This window comes from Mastigoproctus giganteus, chromosome 7, assembly GCF_048544385.1.
Source record: "Mastigoproctus giganteus isolate SK-2022 chromosome 7, ASM4854438v1, whole genome shotgun sequence".
NCBI lineage: Eukaryota > Metazoa > Arthropoda > Arachnida > Uropygi > Thelyphonidae > Mastigoproctus > Mastigoproctus giganteus.
In genome coordinates this window covers 180,487,670-180,510,074 of record NC_143581.1, presented here as the reverse complement: position 1 = coordinate 180,510,074, position 22,405 = coordinate 180,487,670, and the positions used below count along the sequence as shown (strand labels likewise).

The following is a 22,405-nucleotide window of genomic DNA, read 5'->3' as shown; positions in this document are numbered from 1 at the left end:
GGTATTTTGGAGTTGGGCTTTGGGTCCGTGGGCCTCCAATTCTGCAATGCATTGGATCATTGATTTTGTCTACAAGGGTGTGGAATACATGTAATCTATTTGTATAGTTATTCAACAACGGAGAGTATTCAGCAATGAAGTGTTCTACAAGACATCATAGAGGAAATTCCTCCATTTCTAAACTAATAAATTAAAAAGTGTAGATAATGTTGTGATATTAACTAAAATTATTTTAAGTTCAGTTCTTTTTAAGATGGAAGACAATTTGAATTTTGATAACCATGGAATAGCTGGATTTTGTAGGAAAGGAGTAAAATACTGGACTAAAACTATTTCAAACAGGGTTCAATTACATCTAACTCAATGTGAACTGAACAAAGAATTGCACAACAGAAATGCATCTAGTCAATGGGAAATAATGCAACTCACTGAGAAGTTTATAGATTCTAAGGAAGTACACAAATAAGTTATTGTCAACTTCCAATCAGAACCAACTGTAGAAATAAGCAATCCATCATAAAATCTTGAAAATTCCACAAAAAATTCTCAGCAAAGACAAACAAGTGCCTTGGGGGGGAGGGGGTCAACCACTTACAGCACCAGTACCAAAGTCTGCACCTAAGGTTATCCAAAATGGTGCACAAGATGAATTTGCTTAATAATCTCATAAAGGCATTACACAAAATTTCTCCACATACTAGAGTAAAACCTGGGACACTATCCCTAAAAAGTTGCTGAACCTTGATCTATAGAAACTTATATCAGGATCTCCCAACTGTTTTCTTATGGAATCAGATTGTGTTGCTCTCAAGTCATCTAAATGTCATAACATGCTCTTCATATTTGATACATCTCATTAAAATATGAATAAGCCAAGTCAATTGCCATGTTGAAGAAGATCCAAAGATTATTCAGAAAATACAATGTAGCCAAAATCTAATTGAAGTGTCATATAGCATCAGTTAAACGTGTCACCATTTACTTTTTTTTTTGAAGAGGATGGTGACAATAACAGTGAATGCAAAATATTCATTTTGACAAGCTAATTTCAAGGAATGGCTCAATTTCATTTCCAGTCTGATCATCAGATATCTGACTGCAAGAAATGCATCTGGCCAATCGAAATTTTTTGTAGGAAAGATGTCAATTGGCTAGATTCACTGGTTTTCTTTATAAATAAGACTATTATAAAACCACTGTTCATGGGTGGTGGGTCAGGAATAGTTCCTCCAGGATAGTTTTACCACAGAGTGGAGCATTTACATCAAAACAGTAGATTACTTTATGCTTCAAGGAAGCAGAGAGTACAGATTAACACCCTAGGTAAATGGTAACACCAATTTTGGGTAAACCATTATTTGTATACTATTCCCTGAATCTAGAACCTTTAAATCTTAGTTTCATTCCAGTTCAATGAAGATCAAATAAAAATTAATTTTATCAACCATATAGTGAGATTAATTAATACAAGCACTTTAGAAGAGGAACTTATTATAATTCATATATTTTGTGAACCAAGGAACTCTCTGAATTCAGGGTAATATTTTTGTTGTCAATGCTTATGCAGTAACTTTTAAACAAGATGTCAGCTATTACAAGACCTAAAAAGCCACTAATTTTTGATTTATGGCATAACTACAATTTCTTGTATATCAATAGCAATATGCATAGTGCCAGAGATGAGACTAACTACACCACCACGAATGTTCATTTTTTTTTTTTTTTTGCTCTGCAACGACCACCAGATCAAATATTTTACAATAAATCAGGAATACAATCATTAATCTGGTAGTCACAAGGGCTTGAATGTCCTTTGGAAGGAGCCAGAAAAAAAAAGTACATATATTGTGTTCACAGGATTCAAGAATAAACTATAAAAGCTTTTCATGGGTTAGGGAAAATGTACATACAGCAATTCTAGCAGTCACTGACTGAATGGGAGTGATCAAAATCTAAAAAAAAAAAAATTATAAATTTTAAGGAGATAAAGACTGCCTTGTATAAAGTAAATGAAGTGATTGAAGAAAGAAGGATAACTATAAATTCAGTAAGAAGATAAGTATCCCTTCACACATATACTTATCCTAAATGCATTATATAACTGACTAGAAGGGATTATTCAGAAGTGAATAAATTTAGGAAACCCGTGATGCAATTTTATTAGGCTAGTTTTCTCACAAACTGGAAAGAAATAACCAAGGACTAATGGAGTGGTAACAGAGGTTGTGTGACCTATAAAAAGAAAGGATTCAAAAATTCAGCACCAGAAGGAATCAAAATCACCAGAAACTGCAAAAATATTGCAAAGGCTGGAGTAAAGGATTCACAAGAGATCCTTAAGTAACCAGAATCCTATAAGGAGGAAATGCTTATGGAAGACTCTGGAACTAACAAAGAGGGAGGAATAAAATGTTACAAAAACCATGCCAGTTAACCAAGAAAGTGGTAAGTGTAGGCTGAAATCTGAAAGTTTACAGTTTGGTTTGGTGGAGGTTAACTAATTGGGATTTACATGAACAAAAAGCACACATTAATTATTTTCACTTTTTTTTTAATGCTTCCAGAATTTCGATAACTACCTCTTTTAGAACGCTATCACTCCTGCTAATACACAGATGCACAATGACTCACACAGCCTAATTGAATAGGTCACATATCACTCAATGTGCCACAGTATACTTCCAATGGGATGGAATCTGACAACATAATTTCCATTACCTTCTCAACTAATAAACTACACACCTTATACCACTATTTTAGCATTCTTAACCACTATACCAGTTTGTACCAGTGAGGCGAGGCACTATACTTGTGAGTAGTTTTCAAACATTTGAAATAACTGAAACTGTACACATCTTCATGCATGTGTGGCACATAAAAATATATATATATAACCAATGACTGACTGGTTTAGGAATGTGTAAGTCATTTTTATGTTATGCATGACTCAATGCTGCAATACAATAAATAAGCCAGCAATGGATAGGTGCATCTGGGGGATAAAACTTTCTCAGGAACTTTTGCAATTTTTGATAATAATTGCTAATTCACCATTCTGACAACAATTGATAATAGAAATAACTCATTCAACATATGAGGTGTGATAAAAAAAAAGTTGAGGACTATAACTGGGATACTTTAAACGCAGAACACAAAATAAGACAGATTTAGTGTTAGTATTAAGAGGGAAATGATGCAAGAAAGCAAGCTTATATAGCATCAGCCAAAAAAAAAAAAAAAAAAAAAAGAAAAAAAACACATTTCACCTAACCATGCCCTCCAATAATTTGTCTAGTTCTTTAATTTATTCAAAATGTTCACTTCCACAATAATAGATGAAAGCTTGTTCCAGCAATCAATCAACTGATTACTCAAACAGGCACTGGCTGAAAGAAAATTTCTGCAACCATCCTTTCTCAGTTTGAATTTATGACCCCAATTCAATCCATTAAAAGCGTTAAACACCTCAATTAGATCTTTTTTGTAGGTGCCTGCCTCTTCTCCAGATTCTGCAATCAGCAGAACTGAAGCCTTTCTTGGTAAGAGCACCCCTTTGTTCCCCTCTCCAATCTCGTTGTCCTTCTCTGTACTTGTTCCAGCAGCTCTGCATCCTTCCTAAAATCAGGTCTCCAGACCAGTATTCAGTACTTAAGATGTGACCTGACCACTGCCTTATAAAATTGGATAATCACCTCCTTAACCCTGCTAGCAAAATTCCTGGACAAAACTCCATGAACTGTCCTGGCAGCCTGTCAGTCCAGATCAGAGAACTTCTTCATATCAGACTACTCAATTAACCCCAGGTCCTTTTCATTTTCCACTATTCAGTGTATAGTACCACACAATTGATATTATATTGATATTGAGAGAGGGGACTGACTCTCTTTAAAAATTACAGCTATGTATTACAGGCTCCGAAAAAGCGATAAGTGTTTGCCTTATTATTTACCTAATTGTTATTTTATATTGTACTTTATACGTAGTCTTATAGTTATTGTTACGCTGGTTATTTTTATTTTTAATTCAGATAAAGAGTTTTTGTAGATTACTACTTAATATACGTAAAACCATTATTTCGTTCGAATCTTGCAGCCATTGTTCTTGTATAGAGTAGTAGGGAATTCAAATTTTTAATTGTGGTAACTAGGCAGCTCTAACATATAATTATATAGCATAATACACATCACTGCATTTAGGATTCTATTAGGCAGCGTAGTATTGACAACTTATTAATTAAATTTATTGATCTTATTAATTTAAAATATCATGCCCCAGACTAGAGCGGCAAAGCAAAGGGCACAAAGTGGCAGGAGTGCTGTGACTCGAGGGAGAACCGAGGTGGGCAATTCTCCAACACTTCACAGCCTAAAAAAATGTGCAACTTGTGAAATGTTTGCCGAACTCTCTAGAACAGAACATAATCTAGCCAAGGAGGATGTCTTTGTGTGTGCCAGGTGCAGAGAGTGTCTAGAAATTAGGCATCACTCAGCGTTCTACTGTGCGTTTACGAGAGCTTGAGGTGTAGGGTAGATGCCTTCGAAGAAATTAATATGAGGGGTCTGTCAAGCTCTCAGCTGCCCAACTCAACGCCAGAGCTCACTCCTGGGCATCAGGCAACACAGCGGCAATCTCCAAGGCAGAATGTGCTGGTCCCAAAGGAACTAGTTATTGTTGGTGACTCTATTGTCAGGGAGACAGGGAATATATTCTTTAAAAAGGCTAGATGAAACAGGAATAGGGTATGTTGTTATTGTTATTTTTGGTTTTTAGGAGCATTAGCAACTAAGGCCATATTGCTCCGAGGATATGCGGTGGTCATTCCCGACCTTTCCGCATCCTCCGTATTTGGTGGTGACGGGCTCGAACCCCGGTCTAATCAAGAAGCGTGTGCTACGCACTGCTGCTCCTTCCCACCTGGCTACGGAGGCGCTAGGGTATGTCTGTCAGGGGCAAAAGTTGATGACATTGTAAAGCATATATCATCTTTTAAGGGCACAAAGAGTGATATTGTTGTACACGTTGGCACTAATGACATTAAGAGTAGGAGCTCTGCAGATTTACTTAACAAGTACAGGTCAATGTTGCAAAAACTCGTGAAATAGGGTTAAATTTTAAAGTGTCTGCAATTCTGCCCAGACACGACAGAAGGGAGTATATGACGAGAGCCTTGTTAATCAATTCAGCCCTGGAGGGAACGTGCAAGGCTCAAGGGGTAGAATTTTTTTCAGCGTGGTCTGTGCTTGTTAACAGGAGAGACTGCTTCTACAGGGATGGGATACGCTTAAATAGAAAGGGTGCAAGAATATTTGCTGATGCTATCGAGGCATGAGGTTGTCAACGACATTCTCTCAGATATGCCAGACAAGCTGTTCTTGCTACCTGGGAGTCTAAAACGCTGATGGAACTGATATTCGGGTGACACTTAAGTCAAGTGGACCCAATTTCGGCGAAGTCCGGACGGTCTATGACAGCCAAATCCTCTGCTTGCACCTTCACGATGGTGGGACTGTTAGTAATCCTGGGTATAACCTCCATGCACAAGTACATGGTGGGTGACCACCCAGGTGTGAACCAACGTAAGCAGGGGTCGAGGTGTGGCGCCCACACCACATGGAGGAACACCGCCCCTCTATGTTACCAGGCAGTACTAGGTGGTAGATGACTCTCATCAACCGGTGAAATACCACCACTTTGCTTATTGGAGGCTTGAAGTGGTGGAACCCATGTTTAGTCTCTAGAGCTAAGTTCCGGCCAACCCTTCCCTATCTCTTCCATCATGCAGTATGATTGATGACTTTTGAGGTTATGATGAACGTCGTGGCGAGATCCAATATTCCTTACATTTCGAGGGTACAGCTCTAAAACGGTTTTCGCAGGCCGGCCGCTAGTTAGTACACCGGACCGGACCTACTGGTAACTCTCTAGGAGGCTTCCGGATCAGCTAGTGTATAATCTTGCTACCTCTACTCTGCCAGATAGTGACTGGAGGGAGTCCGAGTAGTGTGTATGCGGGGAGCATTGTCGAGGCCACGTTATGTCAAGGATCTGGGTATATTCTTACCACATGTACGCCATATCCAAAAATTTCATTCCTTCATACAGCATGTCCCACCCACTTTTTCTTACTATTGAATACACCATGAATTGTCAAAATAATAGAGCAAGCTTATCTGCGAAAAGATCTAAACCTCCCAAGGACTTCCTAATTCATTTCACAAATATACGTGGTCTTAATTCCAATCTCAACGATGTCCATTTCCACTTGCAGTCTTCCAAACCCCATGTACTTTTTCTGACTGAATCTCAGTTATCAGTTGATTCAACTACTTCTCATCTCAGATGTCCAAATTATTTGCTGTATGATTCCTTTCGCCTCAAAGGGGGTACTTGTGCATATGTCCGTTCTGATATTCCCTGTCAGAGACTTGGCAATTTGGAATCTCCTCTCTTTGATCTTCTCTGGCTTAAAATCTCTCTACCTCATTGTGTCAAATTCATCTGTTGTCTCTACCGTTCTCCCAACTCCACTAATCACTTGGAGCTCTTTGACTTCCTCTCTTTGCAACTTGACTTTCTCCAGTCTAACTTTCCTAACAGTGAGGTAATTTTCCTTGGTGATTTTAACATTCACAACTCCAGCTGGCTTCCATTTTCTAGTCACACCGACCCAGCAGGTCGAGATGCTGAGGCTTTTGCAATTACTAATGACCTAGCACAGATTGTTCATTTACCTACAAGAATACCGGACAATCCTAATCATACAGCCAATACGCTTGATCTTTTTCTCACAAACAACCCTTCTAAGTACAAGGTCGAAGTGAGAGGTCCTTTAGGCACTTCAGATCACAACTTGGTGATTGTCTCTTCTCCAATGGAACCTTTATCTCATGGCTATTCCCAACCTCGTATTGTTTGGCATTACAAGAATGCAAAATGGGATGACCTGCGAGACTTCTTTTCTTCTTTTCCTTGGTCTGATTACTGTTTCAAAACTTCTGATGTCAACGTTTGCTCAGATCGTGTCAGTGAAATTATTCTTGCAGGAATGGAATCCTTTATCCCACACTCCACTTTAAAATCTCGTCCTTTATCTAAACCTTGGTTTTCCAATAAATGTGCTAAGGCTGTCCAAGAGAAGAATGTTAAATATCGTAATTGGCTTGTTTCTAATTCTTCGGTTTCATTTTCTGCCTACACCAAAGCTCGCAACAATTGTAAAGCAGTTATTAATCAGTCCAAACTAGAGTTTGAACAGGCTAAGAGTAGAAAACTTGCTTCTTGCCCTAATGGTAGCCGAGCATTCTGGTCTCTTGCCAAAGCTATTGGCTGCAACTTTTGCCCATCTCTGCTCCCACCTCTGTCCAAACCAGATGGTTCTGTTGTCACTTCAGCCAAGGATAAAGCTGACCTGCTAGCATCCCATTTTTCTTCCAGCTCATGTATTAATGATCTTGGTAAAACACCTCCCACCATTCCTAACACGCTCCATTCAATGCCTCCTGTGGTCTTCCGTCAAAAGGATATCAGAAGGATTTTGATGAATCTTGATGCTAAGAAAGCTCCAGGTCCTGATGGTATTTCTCTACTTGTTCTCAAAACTTGTGCTCCCGAACTTACTCCTATTCTTTGCCGCCTTTTTTCACTTTCTTATTCCAAAGGTGTTTTTCCTTCTGCTTGGAAATTTGCTCATATCCAGCCAGTTCCTAAAAAAAGGTGACAAATCCCTCCCATCCAATTATCGTCCCATTGCAATTACTTCTACTCTTTCTAAAGTAATGGAGAAATCAATTAACCGCCAACTCTTAAACTACCTAGAAACCTTCCGTCTGATCAACGATCGCCAGTATGGATTCCGTCAGTGTCGATCCACTGGTGATATTCTGGCTTATGTTACCCATTTATGGACTAAATCAATGGAAAGGTTCGGTGAAACACAAGTAGTTGCTCTTGACATCTCAAAGGCTTTTGATCGTGTTTGGCATAAAGGTCTTCTAAACAAGCTTCCATCTTATGGTTTGCCAACTGTTTTTAGTAATTGGTTATGCAGTTTTCTCTCTGATCGCTCACTGAGGGTGATGGTAGATGGCTCTCTGTCTTCTAACTTCTCCACTAATGCCGGTGTCCCCCAAGGTTCAGTTCTTTCCTCCACTCTTTTCCTCTTGTATATCAATGACCTTCTTCCATTGACCGGAAATCCTATCCATAGTTTTGCTGATGATAGCACATTGCATTCAACTTTCCATTTTGAGAAACCTTGTCCTGCTCAATCAGCTTCAAGTTCTCGAAAATCTGCTACCAATTCCTTAAATGCCGATCTTCAGGTAATTCTCCAGTGGGGCAAAGACAACTTGGTTGATTTCAACCCTTCTAAAACTCAGTCTTGTCTTATATCTCGCAAAAAGGATTCTTCTGCTCCTATGCTCATCTTTAGTGACACTCCGATTTCTAGGCAAAATGATATATCTCTTTTGGGGATTACCCTGACTTCTAATCTCTCTTGGCATAAGCACATTACAAATATTGCTTCCTCTGTATCTAAAAAACTTGGTTTTCTCTTTCGCTCTCGGCGTTACTTTTCTTCCAAACAGCTGCTCACTCTGTATAAATCACAAATCCGTCCTGCCATGGAATATTGTTCCCACATCTGGGGTGGTGCCCCCAAAACCTCTCTCAGGTTTCTTGATTCCATTCAGAAGAGAGCAGTTAGGTTAATTAATGATTCATCTCTAACAGAGTCTCTCCACTCGCTTTCACATAGACGTAGTGTTTCTGCTGCATGCCTCTTCTACAGATACTTCCATGGGCACTGTTCTTCTGAATTGGCTTCTATAATTCCCGCTCTCTCTTTCAAAACAGTCCGAACACGTGCCGCCACCAGCCAACATCCATTTACTGTCCAACTTCAAACCCACAGAACGAACTTTTCATCTTCCTCATTTATTCATTCAACTGCCGTTTTCTGGAACAACCTTCCTTCATACGTATTTCCTGAAAATTACAATCTACAGAAGTTCAAGTCCAATGTCAACAAATATCTTCTTTCGTCTTCTCAACCTCCAACCCAAGCACGGTACTAAGTACTATAGGTTCTAATACCTCTCGTGTTTGGGGTTCTCATAAAAAAAAAAAAAAAGAGGCAGTGTTAGGTGGGTCGGAAAACTGCTAGCTTGGGGGGGGATTCACAGACTAAAAGGTTAAAAGTAGCCACAGGCAGAGGTGAAGGCGAGGCGATTCTTGCACAACTTCTATTAGAATAAGTAGCGACCTGGAGCAAGGGGTGTTGGGAATTCCGGGACGGATGGCAGTCATCGTGAAACAGATGGGTATATGGGATGTGTTAGGGTAACTAATAAGAAGGATAGGTACACGTATACTTGCATGTATACCAATGCTAGAAGTATAGTAAATAAATTTGAAGAATTTGAAGTGTTGGTCAAGACATCAAAGGAGGATATTGTTGGGATAGCAGAGACGTGGTGTCACACAGATATAAGGAATGCAGAACTGGAATTTGGGGAGTACAAAGTGTACAGAAAGGATGGACAGGATAGGAAGAAAGGAGGTGTTGTGCTGTTAATTAAGAAAAACAAAATCAAAAGAAGTGCATCCAGTTGATATAGATGAACAGTGCACTGTTGAGTCAGTTTGCTGTGACATAAGCACAAAATAAGAGTAGGAGTGTTTTACAGGCCTAATGACTCAAATGAGTACAACGAACAATTGTACAGAGAAATAGAGTGGACTAATAAATCAGAATGTCTTATAATGGGGGATTTTAACTTCCCAGATATTGACTGGAATTTGTGGGTTGGTCACTCACACACTAGTAAGACTTTTGTGGATTTATTGGATGATTGTTTTCTGCAGCAGCATGTTCGAGAGGCAACAAGAGAGGGTAATACTCTTGATCTGGTTATCAGCAGTGATCATTTGTGTATTGAGAATTTGCAGATAAAGGAACCACTAGGTGGCAGTGATCACAGTGTACTGATGTGGGAGTGGTGCCTCCGTAGCCAGGTGGGAAGGAGCAGCAGTGCGTAGCACACGCTTCTTGATTAGACCGGGGTTCGAGCCCGTCACCACCAAATACGGAGGATGCGGAAAGGTCAAGGAATGACCACCGCATATTCCGGAGCAATATGGCCTTAGTTGCTAATGCTCCTAAAAACCAACCAAACAAACAAACTGATGTGGGATTTACTTAAAGATATAATAACCATCAGGGGTAAAGGAAAGGGTTTTTGCTTCTGTAAAGGTGAGTACAGTGGTCTCAGACAGTTTTTAAATTCTGTACAGTGGGATCAACTGACAATGTTACCAACAGTAAATTCTAAGTGGGAAGCATTCAAGGGATTAATCGTGGATGCTACTAAAAGTTTCATACCTATTAAGAAATATTGTTCAAAGTTTAGGTCTAAATGGTTGTCAAATGAACTAATGAGACTCTTAACAGAGAAGAAAAATGCATGGGATACATATAAATTATCAAGTGACTCAGAAGCCTATGGCAGATATAAGCTAGTCTGTAATCAGGTCACACAGGAGGTTAGGCAGGCGAAGGCAGATTACAAGAAATCTTTGGCAAAAGATGCTAAGAAAAACAGCAAGGATTTCTTTACTTATATAAACTTTAAAAGGAAGGGGATGAATCTGATTGGTCCACTTGATATCGACGGTTCGACTGTTGATGATCCTGCTCAGAGAGCAAACAAACTGAATGAGTATTTTGCATCTACATTCACACATGAGCAGTTAAGGTTTGAAAATGGCAGAAGGTTATCAAATTGTAGCAGGGTGCTTAATGATTTTGTAATAACTGAGGGCAAAGTGGAGGAGAAATTGTTGAAGTTAAACATAATAAAGGCACCTGGGTGGATGGGATCTATCCAGTTATATTAATGGAGGCTGCAAAGCAACTAAGCAGACATTTAGCCATAATTATGAGAGCATCCTTGGACTCAGGGGAGGTCCCCACGGACTGGAGATGTGCAAATGTATTCCCAATTCACAAAGGGTGACTTGAGTAATTACAGACCAGTTAGTTTAACTTGTGTTCCGGGTAAAATAATGGAGTCACTGGTTAAAGATGCATTGCAGGATCATCTAGACAAGACTGCAGCAATAATTCAGACACAGCATGGGTTTGTTAAGGGAAAGTCTTGTCTGACAAATTTGATAGGATATTATGATGTGGTTATGAAGGAACTGGATGCAAAAAACAATTTTGATATCATATATTTGGATTTCAGGAAAGCTTTTGACACCGTTGCGCATGGAAGACTATTGTACAAATTGTAGCAGAATGATATTAAGGGTAAGTTGCTACAATGGATAAAAGGATGGTTGAGTAGGCGAAGACAGAGGGTGGTAATTAATGGGTGCTGCTCTTCGTGGACTAATGTTATTAGTGGAGTCCCACAGGGTTTGGCGTTGGATCCCCTGCTGTTTTGTATATTTATCAATGATATTGATGAAGGTATATCAGGCTTAGTGTCAAAGATTGCAGATGATACAAAGGTTGGCAGGGTTGTTAATGACAGTAATGGCAGTGTGCTACTGCAACAGGATCTAGATAATTTGGGCAGATGGGCTAGGAAGTGGCAACTGAAGTGTAACCTTGACAAATGCAAAGTACTGCATATGGGTAGAAGTAACCCCAGAGAAACATACCAACTACACATAAGGTGGTAGAAAATGAAAAAGACCTGGTAGTAATTGTGCAGTCAGATATGAAGTTTTCTGGGCAATGCAGACAGGCTGCCAGGGCTGGTCATCATGGGGTTTTGTCAATGATATATAGGAATTTTGCTAGCAGGGAGAAGGAGGTGATTGTCGATCTGTATAAGGCAATGGTCAGGCCACACCTTGAGTACTGCGTACAGGTCTGGAGGCCTCATTTTAGGAAGGATGTAGATTTACTTGAGCGTGTACAGAGAAGGGCAACAAGATTGGTGAGGGGAATGAAGGGATCCTCTTACCAAGAGAGGCTTAAGTTCAGCAAATTGCAGTGGCTGGAGACTAGGCACCTGCACAGTGATCTGATTGAGGTGTATAAGGCCTTGAATGGGTTCAGCATGCTGAATTCTGATGGGATCCTTCCAATTGTTCAGATTACGAAACTAAGGGGGCATAAATTCAAATTAAGAAAAGACAGATGTAGAATAGATGTGCGGAAATTTGTTTTTAGCCAGCGGGTGGTTAATTGCTGGAACAAACTTCCATCTGTCATGGAAGTTGATAGTTTAAATACATTTAAGGAGGAACTGTACAGGTATTTGGAGGGAATGGTGTGATTTTTTTTTTTTTTTTTTTTGGCTGATGCTGCATAAGCTCATACACTTGCTTTCTTGCATCACATGCCACTACTACTACTACTATTCTGGGATTACTGCTACCCATATGCAGTACCTTGCATTTGCCAATGTTAACCATAAATTGCAATCTTGCAGCCCATCTACATAATTTTTCTAGATCTGGTTGCAGCAGCATACCTTCATTAACCACCCTGACACCCTTTGTATAATCTGCAAACTTAGGCATTAAGCCTAATATAACCTCATCAATAAATACAGAAAACAACAATGGGCTCAACATCATATCATGTGGGACTCCACTAATAACAGTCCCCAAAGAGCAGTGTACATTGATAACAACCTTCTGTCTTCTTGAACTCAACCATTCCTTTATCTTTTTTTTTTTTTTTTTTATGTAAACCCCAAACACGAGATGTATTAGAACCTATAGTACTTAGTACTATAGGTTGGAGGTTCAGAAGACGAAAGAAGATATTTGTTGACATTAGACTTGAACTTCTGTAGACCGTAATTTTCAGGAAATACGTATGAAGGAAGGTTGTTCCAGAAAATGGCAGTTGAATGAATAAACGAGGAAGATGAAAAGTTGGTTCTGTGAGTTTGGAGTTGGACAGTAAATGGATGTTGGCTTGTGGCAGCACGGGTTTGGACCATTTTGAAAGAGAGAGCGGGAATTATAGAAGCCAATTCAGAAGAACAGTGCCCATGGAAGTATCTGTAGAAAAGGGAAGCAGCAGAAACAGAACGTCTATGAGAGAGCAAGTGGAGAGACTCTGTTAGAGATCAATCATTAATTAACCTAACTGCCCTCTTCTGAATGGAATCAAGAAGCCTGAGAGAGGTTTTGGGGACACCACCCCAGATGTCGGAACAATATTCCATGGCAGGGCGGATTTGCGATTTATACAGAGTGAGCAGCTGTTTGGAAGAAAAGTAACGCTGAGAGCAAAAGAGAAAACCAAGTTTTTTAGATGCAGAGGAAACAATATTTGTAATGTGCTTGTGCCAAGAGAGATTAGAAGTCAGGGTAATCCCCAAAAGAGATATTTCATTTTTCCTAGAAATCGGAATGTCACTAAAGATAAGTATAGGAGCAGAACAATCCTTTTTGCAAGATATAAGACAAGACTGAGTTTTAGAAGGATTGAAATCAACTAAGTTGTCTTTGCCCCACTGGAGAATTACCTGAAGATCGGAATTTAAGGAATTGGTAGCAGATTTTTGAGAAATTGAAGCTGATTGAGCAGGACAAGGTTTCTCAAAATGGAAAGTAGAATGCAATGTGCTATCATCGGCAAAACTATGGATAGGATTTCCAGTCAATAGAAGAAGGTCATTAATATACAAGAGGAAAAAAGTGGGGGAAAGAATTGAACCTTCGGGGACACCGGCATTAGTGGAGAAGTTAGAAGACAAAGATCCATCTACCATCACCCTCAGTGAGCGATCAGAGAGAAAACTGGATAACCAATTACTAAAAACAGTTTTTGAGAACTTAGGAGATAACGCGCGATGGGAGTGAAAGACTCCTTTGGAGGAATGGTCATGTCTGTCTGAGTTCCGACGGAACATCTCCCTGCTACCTTCTGGGCGTAGATAGGTTTGTTGATATTGAGGGGTTTCACTGATTTCCTTGCCTCCTGGTATGATATATTTAGCTCTGCCTTCAGCCGTTGAATTTCTTTTTCTTTTTTCCACCTCTGGCATGCTCGTGAGTAGGCCGGGTGTTCGCCTTCACAGTTAATACAGGTGGGTTTTACGGCTGAACATGCTGTTGTTTCGTGGTCCTTTGCACCGCATCGAGCGCATGCAAGGACTCCACGGCAGGCCATTTGAGAATGTCCATACTTCTGGCATTTAAAACACCGTAAAGGGTTCGGAACGTATGGATGCACTGAACAATTTATGTATCGAGCTTTAATCTCGTCAGGAGGTTTAGGAGAGTTAAAAGTCAGGATAACGCTCCTGGTTTTAACAATTTTTCCATCCCTTCGCGCATTAATTCTCTTGACGGCAATAACTCCCTGTGGTTTTAATTCGGAGCAGATTTCCTCCTCGGTTACGTCTAGAAGGTCCCACTCCGAAATGACACCTCTCGATGAATTGAGTGTTCTGTGTGGTGCCACTGTTATGGGTATTCCTCCGATTGATGTTACTCGGAGGAAATGTTCTGATTACCTGTCATTTTTAGATTCAATCAAGAGATCCCCAGAACGAAGCCTCTTAACTGATGTGGGTGAACCTGCTAACCCATCTAACCCTTTTTGAATAAAAAAGGGCGACATTTTACCAATCGGTGTTTCATTCGTGGAGTGCATAATTAAGAACCTTGGGAGAGGCCCTGATGGTAGTTCGGTTCACTGCCTCTTTGTAGCAATAATGCTATCTGCCTCTCCGTCTCTGTTTTTAGATAGGGACTGGGTTGGGGCCCCTGAAGGAATATATTTATCAGGATTCATGAAGTTTTGAAGTGGTTCAGTGCCCGGGCTCCCCACCCACCATGGAGCCCAAAGGGACGCCCACTACCCGGCAGCAATAAATGCGCTCGGAAGTGGGACGCCAGGGCTACCCAGACACCATACCCGCACCGCCGCCAGCCTGAATCCTGTCCCTCGGACCATGAGGGTAGTGGCATGGCATTGACACAGTTGACCCTCGCAGGCGAGCCTACTAGCTGATTGATCCTAGCCGGGCCTTCCAGGACCTCCCGTCTTGTCGAAGCAGGGGCCAAAGTGGTGTATTGAAGCTGGGCCCCTCAACCACCAGGATCCCCCTTTCTGAATTTCAACTGGTCACAGCGCACGGCAAACACGCCGGATTCCATTGATATAAGCCTGGAACCTGGGCTGTGGGCGTTGGATCCCAGTGACGCTAGTCTGGAAGTCCAGCAGCGTCACTGGGAGGTCCCCTCAACACGTACAGGTGCCCACGTCGAGGGGCCCTGGAACAGAAGGTAAGTTAACAGGTCTGTAATTACTCATGTCACTCTTTTATCAACCTTTGTGAATTAGAAATATATATCTCCAGTCCATAGAGACGTTCACAGAATCCAAAGATGCTCTCATAATTATAATTATGGCTAGGGGTTTGCTTACCTCCTTATCTGCCTCCTGTAATATAACTGGACGGATACCATCCACCCCTGGTGCCTTTTTTATGTTTAACTTCAATAATTTCTCTTTCACTTTCCTCACAGTTAACAGAAAATCGTTTAGCTCCCTGTTACAGTTTGATAAACTTCTGGCATAGCCCTTCCTCTTATGTGAATATAGATGAAAAATAGCTATTCAACCTGAGCAGGTTAATCCACAGTTAAGCCATCAAACATCAGGTGGATCAGTATGATTCAGCCCCATCCTCCCTTCCTTCTGTTAATATCAATGTGAAAGTAAGGAAGTCTTTGTTCCTATTTTTGCCATTGTTTGCCAGAGATCTGTCATAATCTGCCACAGTCTGGCCTTACCTTCCTTTTGACTTGATTGCAGATTAGTTTATATCTACCATATGCTTGTTTATCACGTGATAATACATATGCATTGCATGTATTTTTATTCTCTGCCACAACGTCTCAACAGTTCATAGACACAGATTTAGGTACATGTCTTGAACTGAATTTCTTGGTATGAAAAGCCTAGTAGCTTCTGCAATCGTTTCCCTGAATACTTCTCATTTAAAATTTGTTGTTGGTAACAACGTTAATGGGTTTGATTTCACAGAATTTAAAAACTGTCTCAGACCACTGAAATCTGTTCTACAAGAGCAAAAATCCTTCCCTAACCCTCAATAGTAGTTACATCTTTAAGTAAATATCACATTAATACACTCTGATCACTGCCAACCTAGTGGTTCCCTTATCTGTAGATTTTTAATGCATGAATAATCACTGCTGATAATCAGATAAAGAGTATTGCTCTCTTGTTGCTTTTCTAACATACTGTTATAGAAAATAATCATCCAATAAATCCGCAAAAGTCTTGCCATTGTGCGAGTGACCAATCCACAAGTTCTTGTCAATATCTGGAAAGTGAAAATCCCCAATTATAAGACATTATGATTTAATGGCCCACTCCATTTCTCCGTATCGTTGTTCTTTGTACTCACCACAGTCATTTGGCCAATAACACACTTCTAATCTCATTTTTGTTTTCCCACTGCTTATGTCATACCAAACTGACACAACATTGCCCTGGCCACCCATGTCAAATGGATGCACACAAATTTTGTGCTTCTTAAACTAAGAGCATAACTCTTCCCTTCTTCCTGTTCTGTATACAGAAAACATTGTACTCTCCATATTCTAGTACTCATTGCCCTCAACCATATTCATGCTGTCATTGATAACCCCACAAGATCTGCATTTGATGAATTAATCAGCATTTAAAATTCATCAAATTTATTTACTATGCTCATAGCATTGGTATACATGTATGCAGTGGAGGAGGAAAGAGATCTGGGAGTTACGTAGGCAGATATGAAGTTTTCTGAATCGCGTAAACAGGTAGCCAGGAAAGCCCATGGTGTTTTATCAATGATTTATCAAACATTATCCTGTAGAGATAGGGTAATTGTAAGAACACCCCCCCCCCCGGCTGTATCCTGACCTATACCAGATAGATCCGCAATAGGCAGTATATTTAGTGATTTGGAGGACAACAGCCCTCCCCTCTCCATTCTCCCCAAGCCACAGCACTCCTGTTATACTGATTTGAAGCACATTATTGCATTAGGTATTCAATTATGGGGAACTTTCTGCTCATTTAAAAGATTTGACACCAAGAACTATGCACTAAAGCTTGGCCTTACATCCAAGTTAAAGATGAATACCATTATCATCAGTTCTGCTTGACTTGTTAATATCTTTTTAGACTGTATAGTATCAGCTAAATGGGAGAATCCACTATGCATTTAAAAACCTGAGCCACCTCCATGATTGAAACTTACCTTCTGCTCAGCAGCTGGAGGGTGGCATCTGTTAGCAAATGTATGCCAAACTGAGTAAATAATGAATTAGGTCTAAATGAATATCAAAGCAGTGTATAAAAGAAAACTTCCACTTTTATGACTTTGAATATTTGTCAAGTCATCAAATGCAGATATTGTAGGGAGGTCGGACAGGTGGTTCACTCAGACATCAGGGATGCAAAAGTTGAATATGGAGGAGTACAATATATACAGAAAGCACAACGTATTCAAGGTATTTTTGTTTTTCAAGCAGTCTCCATGGTTTCTCCTATATGCCACAGTTTTGTCTGTAAGGCATGTGCCAAAGCCAGCAGTATATGAGAGTGTGTGGATGTGTCATGTGTGTGGTTCTGTTGAATGTTGAGTGGTGGCACCTGGCAACTTTGCAGCCATGGGGTGGGGGCAATGGTTCCCCACGCCCTGACCTCCATTCCTTGCCACATGGAGGCATGCCAGGGATTGTACACCAGACACTTATTGGAGCTTTCAGGGATTACCTGAAAACCTCAAGAGTACTTTTGAGAACTGAAACATGAATAAGTGAGAGAAGTAGGGGTGAAAGGGAGAGGAAGAGAAAAAGAGGATAGAAAGTTGAGGAGCAGGAAGAGATTTCCCGAAAATTAAAATTAGCTGTTTAGGTAACAGAAAAGAAGCCGACCAGCAGCAAACTAACACGGTTAAACAAACCATATGTTAACCTAGTATTCATACCAAAACTTATGTTATGGATAAAAAAAAAAAGTATGTTAAACCATGAATAACATACAATAGAAAATTCTTTTCTATGACAAAGCGTTTAAAATACAGGGTGTTCGGAAAGTCACTGTGCACATATTTATTAACAGACGTGTTTCAATATAGAATACAGGAGGTAAATATGAAAGACAATTATAAACAATGTTGAAAATGACCCCCCCCTTAGCATCAATACAGGCTTGGATCCTTCTTATTTTGTTTCTAAACACCGCTATCAGTTGCTCACTTGAAATACTGAATGAATACTGTTATCGCTACTTTCAAGTCATCCAGCGTGTGCAGACAAGCTCGATACACTGCAGATTTTGCTGCTCCCCTCAGATAAAAGTCTGGTGGATTTAGATCTGATGAGCGTGGGGGGGCCACATGTCTGTCGAAATAATGCGGTCTCCAAAACATTCCTTTAATAACTGCATAGATCTGTGCGTTGTGTAGGCAGTAGCACCTCTTGAAACCATGAGTAATTGATTTCATCACTTGTCATCTGACCGATGAAGGTGTGAAGAATCTCCAAACAATAGCACTAGCTGTTTATTGTGTTCGTAAAGAAAATTGGGCCAACAATTCGACGTCTGGAAATCGCAACCCATACACCAACCTTGAAATCATGTAGGGGTGTTTCGTGCAAAGTGCGAGGTTTATCGGATGACCACAATTTTGAATTTTGCAAATTAACATAACCCGAGAGATGGAACCATGCTTCGTCGGTGAAAAAGGTCACATCCAACACATTAGCTGTATTCTCTTCGATAAATCAGTTAAGCCATCTTCAATAGCGTATTTGTTTTTCATGGTCAGTTGCTTTCAGTTCATGTACCGTACAACATTATTTTGTATGTGAAGAGCTTTAAATTCTTTCTGACTGCTTTATGAGCAGTTCCAAGACCAATATCATGCTGCTGAGCTAACTTTCGTAATGATTTTGATGGACTCTGCAGCATACTGTCAGAAATATCCAACAGTTTCTCCTCCAATAGCTTTTCTGGCCTTCCACAGCATTTGACATCATCCACTACTCCTGTTTCCCGAAACTTATCGACAAGGTTACGAACTGTATTGCGATGTGAAACAGGTGTATCTGGGAATTTATCAGCAAATCGCTGTCGCACCACATCTGTGTATCTACCACCTTCTCGGAATATGTGTTCAATGAGCTATAACACGTTCTTCAGTTGCTAAAACCATATTGGGATCAAAATCTGAAATATAAACAAAATATGATTAGAAAAGTGCACAGTGACTTTCCGAACACCCTGTATTAGCTAAACAGTTAGGAATCTTATAGAAAAGCACCATAATGACTTGGGGATTTCAGGTAATCCCTGAAAGTCAAATGTGAAAGTATATACAATTTAATTGGCAATGAGAAGAATCGATTGGAGGAAACCAACACAACATCATTGGCCATTATGACAAAATATACACATCAAGTATTTAAATAACTAAGACACTTATCTCAGAGAGGTGTTAAGTTATGATCATGCAATCTGCTATTGAAGTGGCAGAGATGTCTTATAAAGGTCTTAATAAAACATTAAAATAGTTATAAAGTAGCACTCTGTGAATGCAGCAGTAGACTTGACATCTTTAAAAAAATCTTAGTTAAAATTTTCACCCATCAGGACAAGCAAATTGGTAGTAACAACTACACTCAGTACCAGTTCTTATTTTAGATGGTATACAGTCACTTTCTGTTAACTTCAATGATAGGTCAAGTACAACTCTGTTCGATATAAATCCCAAACAAAAACTCCAAACTAAACCAGGCAATGTTAGGAAGTCACATGCTGAAGACTCTGCAATAGGAATAAAGTCTAATTAGTCAGTCCATTATAAAACCATGCATTAGAAGCTGATAGGTTTGTCTCTTGCAGTTCTTGAGAGACAAACCAACAATAACTTAAGACATCTAGTAGTTTTCAAGTCGATAGTAGAGATCAGCACCACTGAACAGCCTGTAGCAATGCGAAACAAGCACAAATCAATATACAGTAAGCACCAGTTAGTGATCACATTTGAAAATTGAATTTTGATTCTATAAACGGTGATTCTAATAGGCAAAAATCAACAAATATTATCCACAGGCTATAAAAATAAAGATATTAGCATTAGTAGAGGCATACAATGCAAGAAAGCAAGCTTATGCAGCATCAGCTAAAAAAACCATCCCATTTCAACCCTCCATTCGCTGCAAATGCCTGTCCAGCTCAGCCTTAAATTTATTTAGACTATCAACTTCCACAACAAAAGATGGAAGTCTGTTCCACCAATCAACTACCCGCTGGCTAAAGGCAAATTTCCACACATCTACCCGCTGGCTAAAGGCAAATTTCCACACATCTACTCTACAACTGTCTTTCCTATATAAAGCACAAATTTACACTTTATTACCAAAAGTTCATTACTAAATAAATAATACGTGAAAATAGGAAAAATATTATCCACAAGTTAGCAAAATAAAAATAAAATTTATACTTACGTACATAGCTTAATTGATATACATATTAATTACACAACACTTTATAATGTGATTATAATTTAAAATAATCACTTATTTTAGATTGCTTTAAATTATCACTACAAAGTCTATTTATAAATTTTTCAATATAGTATAACAGACTATATTCACGATTAAATGCACCAGTTTCTTCCAACGCTCACCTCAGGATTGCTACAGCTTCACGAGTTTGTCGTTTTATAACTGAAATTCATTCGGGTTAATCTTCACTTTCCTCCTACTTGGTGAAATTATCGGTAACAGACTGGGAAATTTTTTCATCTGTTAAAGCTGTAGTAACTTGTAGATCACCATCTATGTCCACCCAATCATTAAACTCCTGTTCACCCATGTCTTCACGCTTTCCAATGCGATTGGTACTGTGATTAGTTGTATGTTTCCATAATTTGTAAACTTATCTTTTACACACAAATTCACTCTCTTTCTGTTCACTGACTTTTTTTTAGGGTAGTAAAATTTAAAACAGTAAAAAGGATAAGCATCAACCAATAACAAAGCACACAGCACACACAAATTGGAACTAACACAACATGTGCAAGTGAGATATGGAGTAAACAGTTTATGAAGTTTAGATATAGGAATGAAGAGCAGATACTGAAAATTTATTTGTTTTTCATATGCTTGAAGATTTCAGTGAAGGGAAAACACATTCACCATAATTACGTAAAAACACAGCTATCGGTATCATCACAAATTCAATAAGACCGAGTATCATTTTTAACAGATTTACAAACAAAAAAGTCTAATATACCAAAAACTGCAACTTGTTTTTATTGTTTTATGGTTGTGATCTCTAGAAATGCGACGTCCAAAAATATGCTTTAGAAAAATATCACAGAGGCATTTTCAAAATTGATTCTTATAACCGAAGATGTGATTCTAATAAACGATGAAAGTGTAGTGTATTTTACTGATTTAAATCTTTCTTTTAAATTTGATTCTATAAAGCAGCTGATTCTAATAACCAATGATCACTATAAACGGTGCTTTGTGTTACTGAACCATAAGAGACAACACTGGATCTTACAAGTATATAATCTGATCTTGACGGTAAAACCACCACCTAATTTATTGGTGACAACTGACAGACTGAAATAGATACTTATATACACACGCCAGCTATGAGCAAATAGTGCATGGCCAGAGACAAAATTGCTACCTCACAATATCAATTAATTACAATCTAATATCAACTAAATTACAATAATTACCATAAAAGTTACAATTCTAAACAAGTAATCAAACTTAGCAAATCTATGATTCCGAGAAACTTCTTCCATACAGAAGAATTTAGCCATTAGAGTTAGAATAATTCTAAACAAGTAATCACTCAGCGAATCCATGATGCTGAGAAACTTCTTCCATACAAAAGACTCGCAAAAAGACTTCCATACAAAAGACTAGCAATTAGACTATACACTGGTGTTCAAAGAAAGTGCATCACCCCTTAAAATTGTAATTGTGATCTGAATAATGTAAGTATATGGCAATATTTCTTACAGATTGCGTCAGATAAGATCGACATGCATAGGTGATGACGTAATATTGCATCACCTGTTACTTTCAGCTATATAAGCACATTCTTCAAGAGTTGCAGTCATTCCTTGCTTGTACCAGGATGGCAAGTTACATGCAGTTGATGCCACGAAGGAAGAGTACTATTGTTGCTTTACGTGAGGAAAGATGTTCTTCCTGTCATATTGCATATAGTGTCTTGTAATCAGTTGACAGTGAGTAGATTTCTTTCCAAACTAGAATACTGGTTCTGCTGATAGGAAAAATGGAACTGGACACAAACGAGTCTCTACACCAAAAGAGGATCACATTTTGAAATGCCTTAAAAACCATAAAGCTT

General features: G+C 39.2%; 1 protein-coding gene across 1 annotated transcript in view; it reads right to left on the bottom strand.

Annotated features, from left to right (window-relative positions):
• The window catches only part of LOC150083370 (SHC-transforming protein 1-like), a 301,635-nt gene that overhangs the window by 36,196 nt on the left and 243,034 nt on the right, over nucleotides 1-22,405 (bottom strand). The window lies entirely within an intron of this gene.